At 46.8% G+C, this 16,490-nt stretch overlaps 1 protein-coding gene across 3 annotated transcripts in view; it reads left to right on the forward strand.

Annotated features, from left to right (window-relative positions):
- fbxl17 (F-box and leucine-rich repeat protein 17) overlaps positions 1–16,490 on the forward strand; it is a 298,794-nt gene that overhangs the window by 26,524 nt on the left and 255,780 nt on the right. The gene's annotated exons all lie outside the window — the stretch shown is intronic.

Raw genomic sequence — 16,490 nt, forward strand, 5'->3', positions numbered from 1 at the left:
GAGAGAGATAGTTATTTAGCTAACACATGACTGTGGATCTTGGTTTTGGTTTGTATGTGTGTGTTCTTGTGTGTGAGACGTATTTCATGTCACATTATTATAGCTTCAGCACACTTGTTACAAAAACATGAAGACATCAAGTCTTAGCTCCAGCCTTGTTCTGGAAACACCTGATCCAATCTAAAGCCTCAGTCTGGGATTGGTTTACATGCCCTTTCTGCCCAAACCGTCACCATGTACATTACAGGTGTGAGCATATGCAAAAAATCACAGTTCAACAGGTAAACCTGCAGTTTCAAGGTTACTGGTTGATATGTTTTTTCATTAATTTTGAAAAGCATTAGCACCAAACAGTTTCTCATTGAACAAATAGCTTGTTTTAGAGATACTCAAATGCATTTGCATATGATATGTACATTAATAGAACCTGACTTATACTGGGTTTTTGAGATAATGATATTTGATATTTAAGAAATCTAATCATTGAAGCGTTATCAAGATATGTGCTAAGCTGGAAAATTTCCTGTTGAAAACTAAAGTTAGTTCTCTCTGGAGGACATACTTGTAATGTAATATAAGCCATTCCGAACTCTTTTTTTTAGAGGGATAGGGGTGGGGGACGGGATGTTCAGGGTTAGATGAAAAGTTAACAGTAGATGTCTGTGACGGAGTAGCCGTCACTGACTGTGGGCAGCGCACACACATCACCTCAGGCCACACACACCAACATTTCTCCGCTGCGCCGCAGACACACACACACACACGCCAAACATTTCTCCGCTCCCTTCCTGATTCACTCCGTAGTTAAACACATCGCGACATATCCCTCTCCCCTAAACTGTTTATCAGTAGTGCGACCAAAGGTGCACACTTGATTGTTCTGCTGTTTCCTATACGCATATATTTACACAAACATTATTCTCACTCACCAGTTGCTGAAACGCTGCCTGTCCATCCTGTCAGGTCCCATTCATGGGATTGACGAGCAAACAGGGCCGTAACAAATCCCCCCGTTATAAAGGGTGCCCTCGCGCGTTTTTGAGATCATGTGATCAGTTTAAATATGTTTATTATTTGGAAGTGTGATTATGTTGCAAATTAACTTGTTTTGGTTGGGGGGGAATGTTTAGACAGAGGTATATCCTTTATATGTGGGATATGCCTGGGTTGAAGGGACTATGGATATCTTCTATGATGAAAGATGATGTTAATTGTTATTTTTCTGTGTAAAGAATACGCCCAGGGGAGGGGCTATTGGTTTAAAAGGGGGTCATCTTGGCCACCTGAGGGAGTCTGGTCTGGAAGTGTTGACAGAGAAGGTCACACTCAGACACTCAGGAAGGTAAAATATAGATTGTATTGTTGGATTGTTTTTGCCTATTCTGAAAGAAATCATGGAGTTATTGAGGAACTCGATTTTCCGTACTATTTGATGTTTTGTACAGAGCTTATTTTCTATTTTTCACTTTTTGTAAATAGTAAGCAATGATTGCACTTTGGGAGGCCGGCATAATAAAAAGGGGATTAATACAACGTTTTCCGACTACGCCAGTGTTTTTCATGTTGCACGGAGTTTTGACATAGAACCCCGCGACATATGGTGTCAGAAGTGGGATGGCTAGTCGGAAGGACATAACCACACAGGAGCGCACAGGACTGCGTTCCCAACGGCAAGGGCAGTCAGAGGAGGGCGCGGCCGCCAGCATGGACCCGGCTGGGGAGACGGATCATACTACGTCGTCCTCAGAGGAAGATGAGGAGGGGAGCAGGTACAGAGAAGATCTCATAGCACCTGCAGCTCCATCATCAACTGGGGGGCCAGGAGAAGAACTACTGACAATGATGAGAGAATTTATGACAGCACAAAATAGGAGGGAGGAGGGCCTGTTAGCAGAGATCCGAGGCCTGAGATACGCTGCTCCTACTCCAAGCACGGTGACAGCAAGCAGTCCAAGAATTGATCTGCCGACGCCAGTACCCCAGCGTGGGCAATGGCATGCACCAACAGAGACGTTCTCTCCTATAGTAGCAGCTATAGACTATAACAGCAGCCCTGAGCATCCAAGGCCAGGGTGGAGACATTACAACGAGCCCAAATTATCCCCGTTTCAGATGGGGGAGGATATTGAGAACTATTTGTTACGTTTTGAGCGTATTGCCAAAACATGGAGATGGCCAGAGAATGAGTGGGCATGCAGACTCGTTCCACTGCTGTCGGGGAAGGCATTGGAGGCCTACACCATGATGGATGAGGAGAGGGCCCACTGCTACAACGACCTGAAGGGAGCACTGTTGACCAAGTTTGACATCTCTCCAGAGACGTATCGGCAGTGGTTCCGGTCCACAGTGGTACCACCTGGTGAAACCCCCACAGAGACCTACCACCGCCTGAAGGGTCTCTATCGACGCTGGATTCGGCCAGAGCAGCACACCAAGGAGGAGGTCGGTGAGGCCATTATCCTGGAGCAGCTACTCCGGATACTCCCCCCTGAAGTGAGGACCTGGGTGAAGGAGCATGAACCAGAGGGTGGACTCTCCGCTGCCAAGCTGGCGCTACAGTACCTCAACGCTCGGAGAGGAGGACCAGCTGCACGTTCCTACAGTGCAGCCCCCAGACCTACACTTCAGTTACCCCAGCCCCGGCCTACGAGGAGAGAGTTTAGCCAGGAGCCACCAGGTAACTTCAGCTCGGCCCTAAACCAACGAGGACCCGGTAAGGACTTTGTTTGTTTTTATTGTCAACAGCCAGGGCACAAAGCTTCTGTGTGTCCCATACGCAAAGCTAAACTCACCTGCGCTTGCTATGCTCCCCGGCCTGAGGTGGAGGATAGTGAAGTGAGGTTACAACGCTACAAAACTGTGACGGTTAATGGCCAGCAGGTTACTGCTCTTTTGGACAGTGGTAGCTTCATGTCGCTGGTGCGGCAGGATCTGGTGCCTGTAAACAGTGTGGATTACAGCAGACAAGAGGACATACTATGTGTTCATGGGGATAAGCATCCTTATCCCACAGCTGAATTAACTGTTACCATTGATGAACAGTCTTACTTGTTGACTGTTGGGGTGGTTGCAAAGTTACCTGTTGCTGCCCTCTTGGGTTGGGACTTACCTGTACTTCTGGACTTGCTGCAGGAGAACAGGCCAGTGGAAACTGACTCTGGGCAGAGGGGGGAAGTCAATGTCACTGTTTCTTGTCCTGTGATCACTCGTGCCCAGGCGAAAGCTGGGGTCCAACCGCTCCCAGACCTTCACCGTGGTCTGTGTGAGGGTGGCACTCAGGGGCTAAGAAAAGAGGAACCTTGTGCTCATCCTTTCCCAGACTTTGACAGTAGTCTGTTCGATGGTGGCACCAAGGGCCCAAGAAAATCCCGTCGCCAACGCCGCTTTGAGAAGCAGCTGAAGTCAGCAGAGCCCAAAACAAAGAGTACACTGTCAAATGAAATGTGGGCAGTACCTGATGATATTTCTGTGCTACAGAGGGGGGATACAACTTTGAAACATTTGTTTGCTAAGGTGGGGGAGGCAGCAAAGGGAGATTGTGTGGGAAGGGAAAGGTTTATTGTGGAAAAGGATGTGTTGTACACCGTTGATAATGACCATAAACGCCTAGTAGTTCCTGCTAACTGTAGGTCACTCGTCATGCACCTAGCACACACACTCCCATGGTCTGGACACCTTGGCCGCCACAAAACATATCTGCGCATCAGTTCACGCTTTTATTGGCCCTCCATGTACACAGACATTCAGAAATATTGTGCCACATGCCCAACATGTCAAAAAACATGCATTGCCCGCAAGTCTGACCGAGCTTTTCTGCAGCCACTACCTGTTATCTCCACTCCATTCCGCAGGATTGCCATGGATATTGTGGGCCCGTTGGTGAAAAGCAGTGGTGGACATCAGTACATATTGGTGGTGTGTGACTATGCTACTCGTTTCCCAGAGGCTTTTCCCCTGCGCACGATCACCGCTCCTGCTGTGCTGCGTGCATTGGTGCAACTGTTCTCCAGAGTGGGAATACCTGATGAGATCCTGACGGATCAGGGAACAAACTTCACCTCCAGGTTGATGCAGCTCTTCCAAAAGCAGCTGGGCATCTCAGCAATCAAAACTACGCCATACCACCCACAGACTGATGGTCTGGTTGAAAGGTTCAACCAGACATTGAAGAATATGCTGCGGAAGTTCGTGGATGATACTGGCAAGGACTGGGACCGTTGGCTGCCATTCCTGCTCTTCGCCTATCGTGAAGTTCCCCAGGCATCAACTGGTTTCTCCCCATTCGAGCTGCTTTATGGCTGGGAGGTACAGGGACCCTTGGATCTGCTCCGCAAAGGCTGGGAGACACCTTCCACCTCGCAAGACGATAGAGGGGTGGTGCAGTTTGTGCTGGAGATGAGGGATCGGCTGGCAAGGTACCAGGAGGAGGCAGAGGTTAACCTGCGGGAGGCCCAGAAAAGCCAAAAGACCTGGTATGACCAACAGGCCCGGCGCCGTGAGTTCCAGCCTGGCCAAAAAGTTTTGCTGCTTCTCCCTTCATCCAACAGCAAGCTCCTAGCAAAATGGCAAGGGCCGTACCTCATCACCCGAAAAATGGGTCCGGTCACTTACGAGGTCCATCACCCAGACAAGAAGAAACCCAAGCAGACCTACCATGTGAATCTCTTGAAGGAGTGGAAGGACCGGTTGATCCAGGTACCAGGGGAGGTTCTGATGGCAAGGAAGGTCGACAGTGAAGAAGAGGTGGAGATGGGACTGGAGACCCTTACTACACCAGCTGCTCCTGTGTTGGCACATCTTGAACCAGGATAAGTTGCACGGCTCCTACAGGTCTTCAAGATGACTCCGTCCTTATTTGCTGCCAGCCCAGGGAAGACAACGCTAGTGGAGCATGTCATTCGCCTCAAAGATGGACGACCAATTCGTCAACGTCCCTACCGTATTCCGCAGCAGCTGGTGGGAAGACTGCAGCAGGAGGTGGAGGAGATGTTGAAACTTGGAGTGATTGAACCATCCAACTCAGAGTGGTGTAGTCCGGTGGTCATCGTCTTCAAGAAGGATGGCTCCCTCCGAATATGCATTGATTTCAGGAAGATCAATGCCATCTCAGAGTTTGACGCCTATCCCATGCCAAGAATCGAGGACTTGCTGGAGAAGATCGGAGCTGCAAAGTACATCACCACCCTTGATCTCTACAAGGGATATTGGCAGGTGCCACTGGAGGAGACAAGCAGACCATACACGGCGTTCCGAACCCCAGCTGGACTCTACCAGTTTACAGTGATGCCATTTGGACTACACGGAGCACCAGCCACCTTCCAGAGACTGATGAACAGAGTACTCCAGGGTTGTGACAACTGCAGCGCTGCATACCTGGATGATGTGGTGATCTTCAGCAACACCTGGGTAGAGCATGTCCAACATCTATCACTTGTTCTGGGAAGGATCCAGAAGGCTGGGCTGACACTCAACCTTTCCAAGTGTGAGTGGGCGCGAGAGGAGACACGGTACCTTGGTTACCAGTTGGGACGAGGGGAGGTACGGCCACAAGTGGATAAGGTGGAAGCTATCCAGAACTGCCCTCGACCACGGACCAAGAAGGAGGTAGGTCCTTCCTGGGATTGATTGGGTGGTACAGGCGATTCGTGCCACAGTTCGCGACCATTGCAGCCCCACTCACAGCTTTGACCCGCAACGAACACAGGAACCCAGTAACTTGGTCAGATGACTGTGAAACAGCCTTCAGCACCTTGAAAAAACACCTGTGTTCTTCTCCCGTCCTCAAGAGTCCAGACTTCAACAAAAGATTTCTGGTACAGGTGGACGCATCGGCAGTCGGCCTTGGAGCAGTCCTGGCCCAAGGGGACCCTGGGGACGAACACCCGATTTTGTACCTCAGCCGCAAGATGCAGCCACGTGAGACCAGGTATTCCACTGTGGAAAAAGAGGGCCTGGCCATCAAGTGGGCACTGGATAGCCTACGTTACTACTTGCTTGGACGAGAGTTTGACCTGGAAACTGACCATCGGGCTCTCACCTGGATAAACACCATGAAGGATCACAACAGCCGCCTGACTCGATGGTACCTCTCACTGCAGCCCTTCAAGTTCTCCATCCGACATCGATCCGGCAAGGCCAATGTGGTGGCAGATTACCTTTCCAGGTTGCCGCACATCGCCAACCTCCGGGAGGAGGGGGATGATGTGACGGAGTAGCCGTCACTGACTGGGCAGCGCACACACATCACCTCAGGCCACACACACCAACATTTCTCCGCTGCGCCGCAGACACACACACACACACACGCCAAACATTTCTCCGCTCCCTTCCTGATTCACTCCGTAGTTAAACACATCGCGACATATCCCTCTCCCCTAAACTGTTTATCAGTAGTGTGACCAAAGGTGCACACTTGATTGTTCTGCTGTTTCCTATACGCATATATTTACACAAACATTATTCTCACTCACCAGTTGCTGAAACGCTGCCTGTCCATCCTGTCAGGTCCCATTCATGGGATTGACGAGCAAACAGGGCCGTAACAAATCCCCCCGTTATAAAGGGTGCCCTCGCGCGTTTTTGAGATTATGTGATCAGTTTAAATATGTTTATTATTTGGAAGTGTGATTATGTTGCAAATTAACTTGTTTTGGTTGGGGGGGAATGTTTAGACAGAGGTATATCCTTTATATGTGGGATATGCCTGGGTTGAAGGGACTATGGATATCTTCTATGATGAAAGATGATGTTAATTGTTATTTTTCTGTGTAAAGAATACGCCCAGGGGAGGGGCTATTGGTTTAAAAGGGGGTCATCTTGGCCACCTGAGGGAGTCTGGTCTGGAAGTGTTGACAGAGAAGGTCACACTCAGACACTCAGGAAGGTAAAATATAGATTGTATTGTTGGATTGTTTTTGCCTATTCTGAAAGAAATCATGGAGTTATTGAGGAACTCGATTTTCCGTACTATTTGATGTTTTGTACAGAGCTTATTTTCTATTTTTCACTTTTTGTAAATAGTAAGCAATGATTGCACTTTGGGAGGCCGGCATAATAAAAAGGGGATTAATACAACGTTTTCCGACTACGCCAGTGTTTTTCATGTTGCACGGAGTTTTGACATAGAACCCCGCGACAATGTCACATAGAAGTGGTGTACATCATCTGAAAGCTGGAACCTGAAGATTAATTTGAGGTGCAGAGAATCTTCCCTGCCCTCCTTAAGGTCCTGGAGGTGTACAGGTCCTGGAGGGAGGGAAGGTTGCAGCCGATCGCCTTCTCTGCAGCACGGATGACCCGCTGCAGCCTGGCCTTGTCCCTGGCGGTGGCAGCGGCGAACCAGACGGTGATGGAGGAGGTGAGGATGGACTCGATGATGGCCGAGTAAAAGTGCACCATCATGGTCTGTGGCAGGTTGAATTTCTTCAGATGCCGCAGGAAGTACATCCTCTGCTGGGCCTTACTGATGAGGGAGCTGATGTTTAGCTCCCACTTGAGGTCCTGGGCGATGGATGATGGGGGGGGAGCGGGGCTGAGTTCCTCCTGAAGTCCACTGTCATCTCCACTGTCTTCAGAGCGTTCAGCTCCATGTGGTTCTGGCTGCACCAGGATGCCAGATGGTCAACCTCCCATCTGTAGGCAGACTCGTCACCCTCGGAGATGAGGCCGATGAGGGTGGTGTCGTCTGCAAACTTAAGGAGCTTGACAGATTGGTGTCTGGAGGTGCAGCCGTTGGTGTACAGGGAGAAGAGCAGTGGGGAGAGAACGCAGCCTTGGGGGGCACCGGTGCTGATGTTCTGTGTGTCGGAGACTTGCTTCCTCAGCCTTACGTGCTGACTCCTGTCAGTTAGAAAGTCTGTGATCCACCTGCAGGTGGAGTCAGGCACGCTCAGCAGGGAAAGCTTGTCCTGTAGCAGAGCTGGGCTGATGGTGTTGAATGCGGAGCTGAAGTCCACAAACAGGATCCTGGCATCGGAGCCAGGGGGAGTCCAGGTGCTGGAGAATGTAATGGAGGGCTAAATTTACTGTGTCGTCTACAGATCTGTTGGTTCTGTAGGCAAACTGCAGTGGGTCCAGCAGGGGGTTGGTTATTGTCTTTAGGTGGTGGAGCACAAGGCGTTCAAAGGTCTTCATTATCACAGAGGTCAGGGCGACAGGTCTGTAATCCTGAAGACCTGTGATCCTTGGCTTCTTGGGGACCGGGATGATGGTGGAGGCTTTGAAGCAGGCCGGCACCCTGCAGCTTTCCAGGGAGGTGTTGAAGATCCCTGTAAACACTGGAGACAACTGGTCTGCACAGTGTTTGAGGGTTGCAGGTGAGACAGCGTCTGGGCCGGCGGCCTTGCGGGAGTTTTGTCCTTTGAAGAGCCTGTTGACTTCCCCCTCCTGGATGGACAGAGGTGTGAAGGGGGGGAGGGGTGTGCTCAGGCTCGGTGTTTGTGGAGAAAGCTGGGGGGTGCTGGTGTTAACTGCTGGTGGCTGATGGCTGGGGGGAGAGGAGATGCAGTCAGGACCGGCACTTTGTCTGTCGAATCTACAGTAAAACTCATTCAGCTCATTTGCCAGTCGGAGGTCATTCGTGGAGTGGGACGGTTTGGGCTTGTAGTTAGTGATCTGCCTCAGCCCTTTCCAGACTGAGGCAGAATCATTGGCTGAGAACTGCTCTTGTAGTTTCTCAGAATACTGCCGTTTGGCCTCCCTCACCGCCTTGCCAAACGCGTATTCAGCCTCTTTAAAGCCCTCCATGTCACCACTCCTAAATGCCTCTTCCTTAGCCAAACTCAAACAGCTTCGTTTGGTTGTGAACCAGGGCTTCTCATTGTTATATTGAACCCTGGTGCACGTCGGTATACAGCTGTCCTCACAGAAGCTGATATACGACGTCACAGCCTCTGTGTATTCGTCCAGACTGTCAGTGGCGGTCCTAAACATATCCCAGTCCGTGCAGTCCAGGCACTCACGCAGATCCTCCACCGCCTCGCTGCTCCACTTCTTAGTCGTCCTCACAAACGGTCTAGCCAGTTTGACCCTCTGCCTGTAAGAGGGGATGAGATGGACCAAAACGTGGTCGGAGTTTCCCAGCGCAGCGCGGGGAACGGCGTGATATGCGTCTCTGATGTTGCAGTAGCACTTGTCCAGCGTGTTCTCCTCTCTGGTCGGACATTTAATAAACTGTTTGTATTTTGGGAGTTCTTGTGATAAGTTCCCTTTGTTAAAGTCCCCAAGAATGATAACTAGAGAGTCCGGGTTTTTCCTCTCCACCTCCCGTATCTGGTCGGCAAGCTGCCGCTGCGCGAGCTCCACGTGAGCCTGAGGCGGGATGTAAACACCGACCAGAATGAAGGAGGAGAATTCACGGGGGGAATAAAATGGTTTGCAATTGATAAAAAAGGATTCCAGATCCGGAGAACATGTCCGCAGAAGCACTGTCACGTCCTTGCACCAGCCGTCGTTAATGTAGAAACATATTCCCCCTCCTTTTGACTTGTGTGATAACTCCGGGTCGCGGTCGGCTCGGAACTGCTGGAAGCCGGGCAGCTGCAGCGCAGAGTCCGGTATAGTTCCACACAACCACGACTCAGTAAAACACAAGACTGAAGAGAGGGAACAGTCTCTGTTGTTTCTCACCATCAGCAGCAACTCGTCCACTTTGTTGCACAGTGAGCGTACGTTGGAGAGAAATATCGCGGGCAGCGGAGTTTTTAGTCCTCTCTGTCTGAAGCGAACCAGCACTCCAGAGCGCTTTCCTCTCCTGCGCTTAATCGCTCGGCCGAGGGCCACAGCTCCCAGTAAAAGGTGCATTAAATCCGCTGAAGGAGCCAGAAATGTGGGAAAAAGATCTGATGGGGTGGATTCCCTGAGGTTCAGGATGTCTTCTCTAGAGAAAACAATCCGTGAACTTTCACAAAAAACTAAAGAAACACAAAAAAACAAGAAAAACAGAGCCCACCAACTCGCCGAGGCAGCCGTAGTTAGCGCCATCTTGGATCAGTGTTGGTACTGATGGATTCTTTAGGTTCTAGTTTCACATGATACCAGTATCTCCCCTGTACCTTGAAAACTGAGCCCGCTACAACCTCCGAAAGCGGGCCGTCAGAGTTTTAAGGGGTTAACTCACGTATATCTTATTCATAGCATATTTCTGCTATAATTTCTTGATTCTTATTGTCTGACATAAACAAAGATACTGATATCTGCTCTAATACTAATATTAATACTAATACTAATACTAATACTAGTAAGAAGAAAACAAATAGTTTTGTGTCAGATAGTTTAACTTCAACTTAATTTCAAAACAGGAACATTGTAGCAGGCCTGCAAACTTCTTGCCTTATGGCAATAAGGATGGATTATGATTGCATATTGGCAGCATTTATTATTGCTATTACCTGGTGTGATTCCGCAAAAGAGAAGATAGCTTGAACACTGGTGGAGAAAAACGTGTGATGCATTAAGAGTTACAGTGTTTCATGGGTCCGTAATGGGCTCAGATGTGCACAAGAGGAGCTCTTGGAAAAGCCTATGAGAACTGGTGAGCTCTGAGAACTCAACAAAAGTATTGGATTATTATAACAAAACTATACTTTTATGAGCTTCATATTTTTAGTGGGATGTGGTGTTTTATTTCCTTATATTGCAAAGAGAAACTTATTCCAGTCGCTATACAGTTTTTCTAAAACTGCAGCGATCCACAATGATCAGCCACAGCATTCAGACCACCGACAGGTGAAGTGAATAACATGGATTATCTGGTTACCATGGCACCTGGCAGTGGGGGGGAGGGGATATATTAGACAGCTAGTGAACATTTTGAACTTTGACCTTTGTGTTGGAAGCAGAAAAAATGGGCCAGCGTAAGGATGTGAGTGACTTTGACGAGGGCCAGATAGTGCTGGCTAGACGACTGGGTCAGAGCATCTCCAGAACTGCAGCTCTTGTGGGATGTTCCCAGTCTGCAGTGGTCAGGACCTACCAAAAGTGGTCCAAGGAAGGAGAACTGGTGAACCGGTGACAGGGTCAGACCCGAGGCTCATTGATGCACGTGGGGAGCGAAGGCTGGCCCGTGTTGTCTGATCCAATAGAAGAGCTACTGGAGCTCAAACTGCTGAAAAAGTTAATGCTGGTTCTGATACAAAGGTGTCAGAACACACAGTGAGGAGCAGTTTGTTGCGTATGGGGCTGCGTAGCCTTAGACTGGCCCTTGCTGACCTAATGTTATAGCTGATCGGTGTATGTTTCTTCTCTTTATCTGAACTCTATTGATAGAAGTGGTAATCTTAAACTGATTATCCCTCTTTGACTGTGTCTGTACAGATACACACTAATGGTATTCAGGAAACTCTTTGCTCTACCTCCTCCTTTTTACTGTACCTTCCTCCATTGATCTCTTTCTCTTCCTCTGTAAATCCCTCTCTTCCATGAGTAATCCATTGTGGTGTTCCCATGTCTGTTGGAGCCGTGCCAGAGTAGTGTGGGATTACTACGGCTGGAGACACACACGCACACACACACACACACACACACACACACACACACACACACACACACACACGCACACACACACGCCTATAAATACACAGTCAGATTTCTCCCTTCACTATGTGGGGTACCACAGGAATGTGCCAGGGGACGTCCATGTTGACTGCAGAGGGCCTGTATGGACTCAAGGGAATCTTCTATATGGCACTAGGTCAGGGAAGCCTTCCTTCTTCCCCCTACAGGGTTGTATCAAGGGAAGATGATTTAGTCACTTTCTCACACTCCTATTTGAGAGTCTGGCAACTTGTGTAGAGGAAATGAAGGGATTGTTAAGTCAGGTGAATCAGTTTGGTTAGATGGAAAGAGAAAGAACAGAAACCAGCAGGGGGAAGAGGGTAGGAAGGATGATATTTAGGTGGTATTTTTCTATTTAAAAAGTAGAAATTGTAATGCTGTGGGAGTGTGGGATTCTTTAAATTATTGTGCATTAATCGGAACCATTATTCATCGCAGTTGACTTGATCAATGCTCTTTAAATATGCTGGCTACATGGGTGAGATTTTTCACTGCCTTATCGATCATGAGTACCCAATCTCCTCCCCAACAAACTGACATAGCTTTTCAAAATGAGCTTCCCCATTTTTTAAGTTTGGTTTGGATATTTACCTTGTCACTTGTAAGTCTACTGTTGCTTTCATGCAGCTCTATTGGCCTGGTTAGGCAGTAGCCATGTGCCTCCTCTGTTACACACGATGTTGCCTGCCGATTCTTTTTACACGCCAGATAGGAGCTTTACCGGCAAATATCAACATGTGCAGAGGGATCATGCTGTCCTCTCTTGATCCGGCCAGATCCTAGATCCTTTACTTCATTTGCTGAGTCTTTAAAGCTTAGTAGGCAACAATTGTTTTGGCATCATTGGACAAAAATCCCATAATAACCTTTCAGTATATTTGTAATTCAAGAGTTCTGAGAGTAAACTAGACTTCTGCACATCCTCATGGCTCTGCTTGTTTTCCTCCGGTCTGTGAAATCTTGCAGATGTCATCAGGAGCACCTGATTAACTGTCTCATGCACTACTGTCAGGATATAGTGACCGTTTTTTAAAAATAACTTTTTGTAATCATATTTTCTCCATCTCTACCCACTGCAGCTTTAATGCTGCGTTCATGTCATATGGGATGGATGGTAGAGATGGGAAAGACTCCCTTGGGATTGTTCATGTCCAAGGACAATTCAAGACCGTGTTATGAGTTAAGAGTTGGCCATCAGATGGTTAGAAATAGGGGTGGTAATCACCAGAGGCCAACGATACAATATTATCACAATATTTAGGTCACGATACCATCTCATTGCGATTTTAAACATTTTGCTTATTGTGGTAACTTCGACTTTAAAAGACTACTCGAACACCTTACTGTCCTCAGAGTAACTTTATTGAGGCTTGCAAGAAACGTAAACATATACAGAGGATTACTGCTCACGACCGTAGAGGAGACTTCCGGTTACATACAAAGCCCAAGGCAATCTTCCTCTAAAACAGCATCCCTTACTTAACAGCTCCCCTAGCGGGTGCCTGGCTGTATTAACTCACTTTTACACATTGATATAATGTAAGCATACAACACTTACACACGTGGACAAAATTGTTGGTACCCTTCCATTTAAGAAAGAAAAACCCACAATGGTCACTAAAATAACTTGAAACTGACAAAAGTAATAATAAATACAAATTTACTGAAAATTAACTGATGAAAATCAGACATTGTTTTTGAATTGTGGTTCAACAGAATCATTTTAAAAAACAAACTAATGAAACTGGCCTGGACAAAAATGATGGAACCCCTAGAAAAGATGTAAAATAATTTGACCATAGGGACATATTAAACTAAGGTGTGTCCTGTAAATAGCATCACAGGTATCTTCAAACTTGAAATCAGTCAGTCTGCCTATTTAAAGGGTGAAAAGTAGTCACTGTGCTGTTTGGTATCATGGTGTGTACCACACTGAACATGGACCACAGAAAGCTAAGGAGAGAGTTGTCTCAGGAGATTAGAAAGAACATTATAGACCTTCATGTTAAAGGTAAAGGCTATAAGACCATCTCCAAGCAGCCTGATGTTCCTGTGACTACAGTTGCACATATTATTCAGAAGTTGAAGGTCCACGGGACTGTAGCCAACCTCCCTGGACGTGGCCGCAAGAGGAAAATTGATGACAAATTGAAGAGACGGATAATACGAATGGTAACCAAAGAGCCCAGAACAACTTCCAAAGAGATTAGAGGTGAACTCCAAGGTCAAGGTACATCAGTGTCAGATCGCACCATCCGTCACTGTTTGAGCCAAAGTGGACTTAATGGAAGACGTCCAAGGAGGACACCAAATCATAAAAAAGCAAGACTGGAATTTGCCAAAATGCATATTGACAAGCCACAAAGCTTCTGGGAGAATGTCCTTTGGACAGATGAGACAAAACTGGAGCTTTTTGGCAAGTCACATCAGCTCTATGTTCACAGACGCAAAAATGAAGCATCCAAAGAAAAGAACTCTGTACCTAATGTGAAACATGGAGGAGGCTAGGTTATGTTATGGGGCTGCTTTGTTGCATCTGGCACAGGGTGTCTTGAATCTGTGCAGGGTGCAATGAAATCTCAAGACTATCAAGGCATTCTGGAGCGAAATGTGCTGCCCAGTGTCAGAAAGCTTGGTCTCAGTTGCAGGTCATGGGTCCTCAAACAGGATAATGACCCAAAACACAGCTAAAAACACCCAAGAATGGCTAAGAACAAAACATTGGACTATTCTGAAGTGGCCTTCTATGAGCCCTGATCTAAATCCTATTGAACATCTGTGGAAGGAGCTGAAACATTCAGTCTGGAGAAGGCACCCTTCAAACCTGAGACAGCTGGAGCAGTTTGCTCACGAGGAGTGGGCCAAAATACCTGTCGACAGGTGCAGAAGTCTCATTGAGAGTTACAGAAATCGCTTGATTGCAGTGATTGCCTCAAAAGGTTGTACAACTAAATATTAAGTTAAGGGCACCATCATTTTTGTCCAGGCCAGTTTCATTAGTTTGTTTTTTAAAATGATTCTGTTGAACCACAATTCAAAAGCAATGTCTGATTTTCATTAGTTCATTTTCAGTCAATTTTGATTTATTATTACTTTTGTCAGTTTCAAGTTATTTCAGTGACCATTGTGGGTTTTTCTTTCTTTAACGGAAGGGTACCAACAATTTTGTCCATGTGTGTATAGTATTGCGATAAGATATATCGCGATATGTTTGTCAACATCTGCTTTATCTAATAAGATGCAGTTTTTACTCTGTTCATCTCAGAGTTTTCATTCCCATATCTTGAGGTCAGAGGTCAAGGGACTCCTTTGAAAATGGTCATGCTTGTTTTTCCCCGCCAAAATTTAGCGTAACTTTGGAGCGTTATTCAGTGTTCTTCCCAATAAGCTAACGTGATATGGTTGGTAACAATCGCTTCCTTAGATTTTATAGTTTCATATAATACCAGGATCTTCACTCTAGCTTTAAGACTGAGCCCGCTACAACCTCTGAAAGACCGAATAGCAACCTTTCGGATTGTTAAGATAGTTTACATAATAAAAGATAGATACTTGACGTCCGTGTGTCGATACAATATTTCCATGCAATACTATGCTGTATCGATTCCCCCCCCACTTTTAGCTGTAAATACTGTGAAATGCCAAAACAGTGCTACATCCCCGTTTGTTTGGTGTTCCATATCATCAACCACAAAATAGAATATATGAGGCTTTTAGAAATTTTAGATTTCCCTACTCATAATTCTGACTTAAGATGTTGATGTAAACGCTATTTACAAGTTGGAAATTGGTAATGTCTCCAACTTGATGACTCGGATATAGCATGAGGGCTACACTTTCTCATGGCACTTTAATGGGATCAGGTGTGCAAAACAAAAGTTGGACCAACTGCAGGACTGGTGACATCTGAGAACTGGGCTGAGGAACTTAATGAAGCCTTATTTTAAAGAGCCTCTGAATGGATTAGTTTGCCCAAATCACCAAAAAACCCACCCAAAAAACAATAGTTTTATCAACAGAAGTTTTCATTGGAAACAAGTTCTATCAAAAGTAAAACATAATTTATTTTAGATATTAGATAACAAACTCTCCCCACCCCCCCCAAAGTCACCCCCCCATGTGATACAGTATGGTTCAGATCAAAACAACTTTGATCTGACATGAAAAAAACTACAGTCCAGATCTGTATGCTTATTATTTCATGTAGTGTAACTCTCCTTGTACTGTACAGTATCTTACCACTGGGCAATCTTAAATTAGTAGGTTAGTGTATGAATGTTAATTAACGGTACCCTGTGGAGTTTTTATTGTAAACAAACACTTGATTAGATAAGGAGGAGACAGATCTTTGCCTCATAATGGGAGAGATGCTGGTATGTGACCATGGTTTGATTATTATTATACTATTGTATTCTATAGTGTGCGGAGGCTCTCTTTCTACTTTGTCAGCTGACAGTATATGAGAGGACAGGGGTGAGGAAGGTTTGCTGACTGGGGGAATTACAGAGTTCTCCGCTGCTATATGGGATTCAGCAAGATCAGGTAGAGCCAGTCATAGCTCCGTATGTGTGTGTGAGTGTGTGCAGTCTCATCCTGCCTCTCTATTTTACTTTTTCCTCCTCCCCTCGCCTCTCCTCTCTGTCTTTCTCCCAGTAATAAAGAAGAGTATTTATTTCCCCCTCTCCGGCTCTCAGGTCTCTTAAAGGGAGTCAGGGACTGAGCTGATATTAGACTGTATGTGTGTGTTTGTACGTGCGACAGTGTGTGTGTGTGTGTGTGTGTGTGTGTGTGTGTGTGTGTGTGGCCGCTGCTGTTCTCTCACGCTGTGCTGTCTGCTTGTCTCATCACCCATCCCAAACGTACAGTTGCGTCTTCTTGCGTGCTAACACACCGAGATTGAAAGTTGCTGATTCTGAGCCGCGGGGACTCGTAGACGA

Source organism: Sebastes fasciatus, chromosome 6 (genome assembly GCF_043250625.1).
Source record: "Sebastes fasciatus isolate fSebFas1 chromosome 6, fSebFas1.pri, whole genome shotgun sequence".
Taxonomy (NCBI): domain Eukaryota; kingdom Metazoa; phylum Chordata; class Actinopteri; order Perciformes; family Sebastidae; genus Sebastes; species Sebastes fasciatus.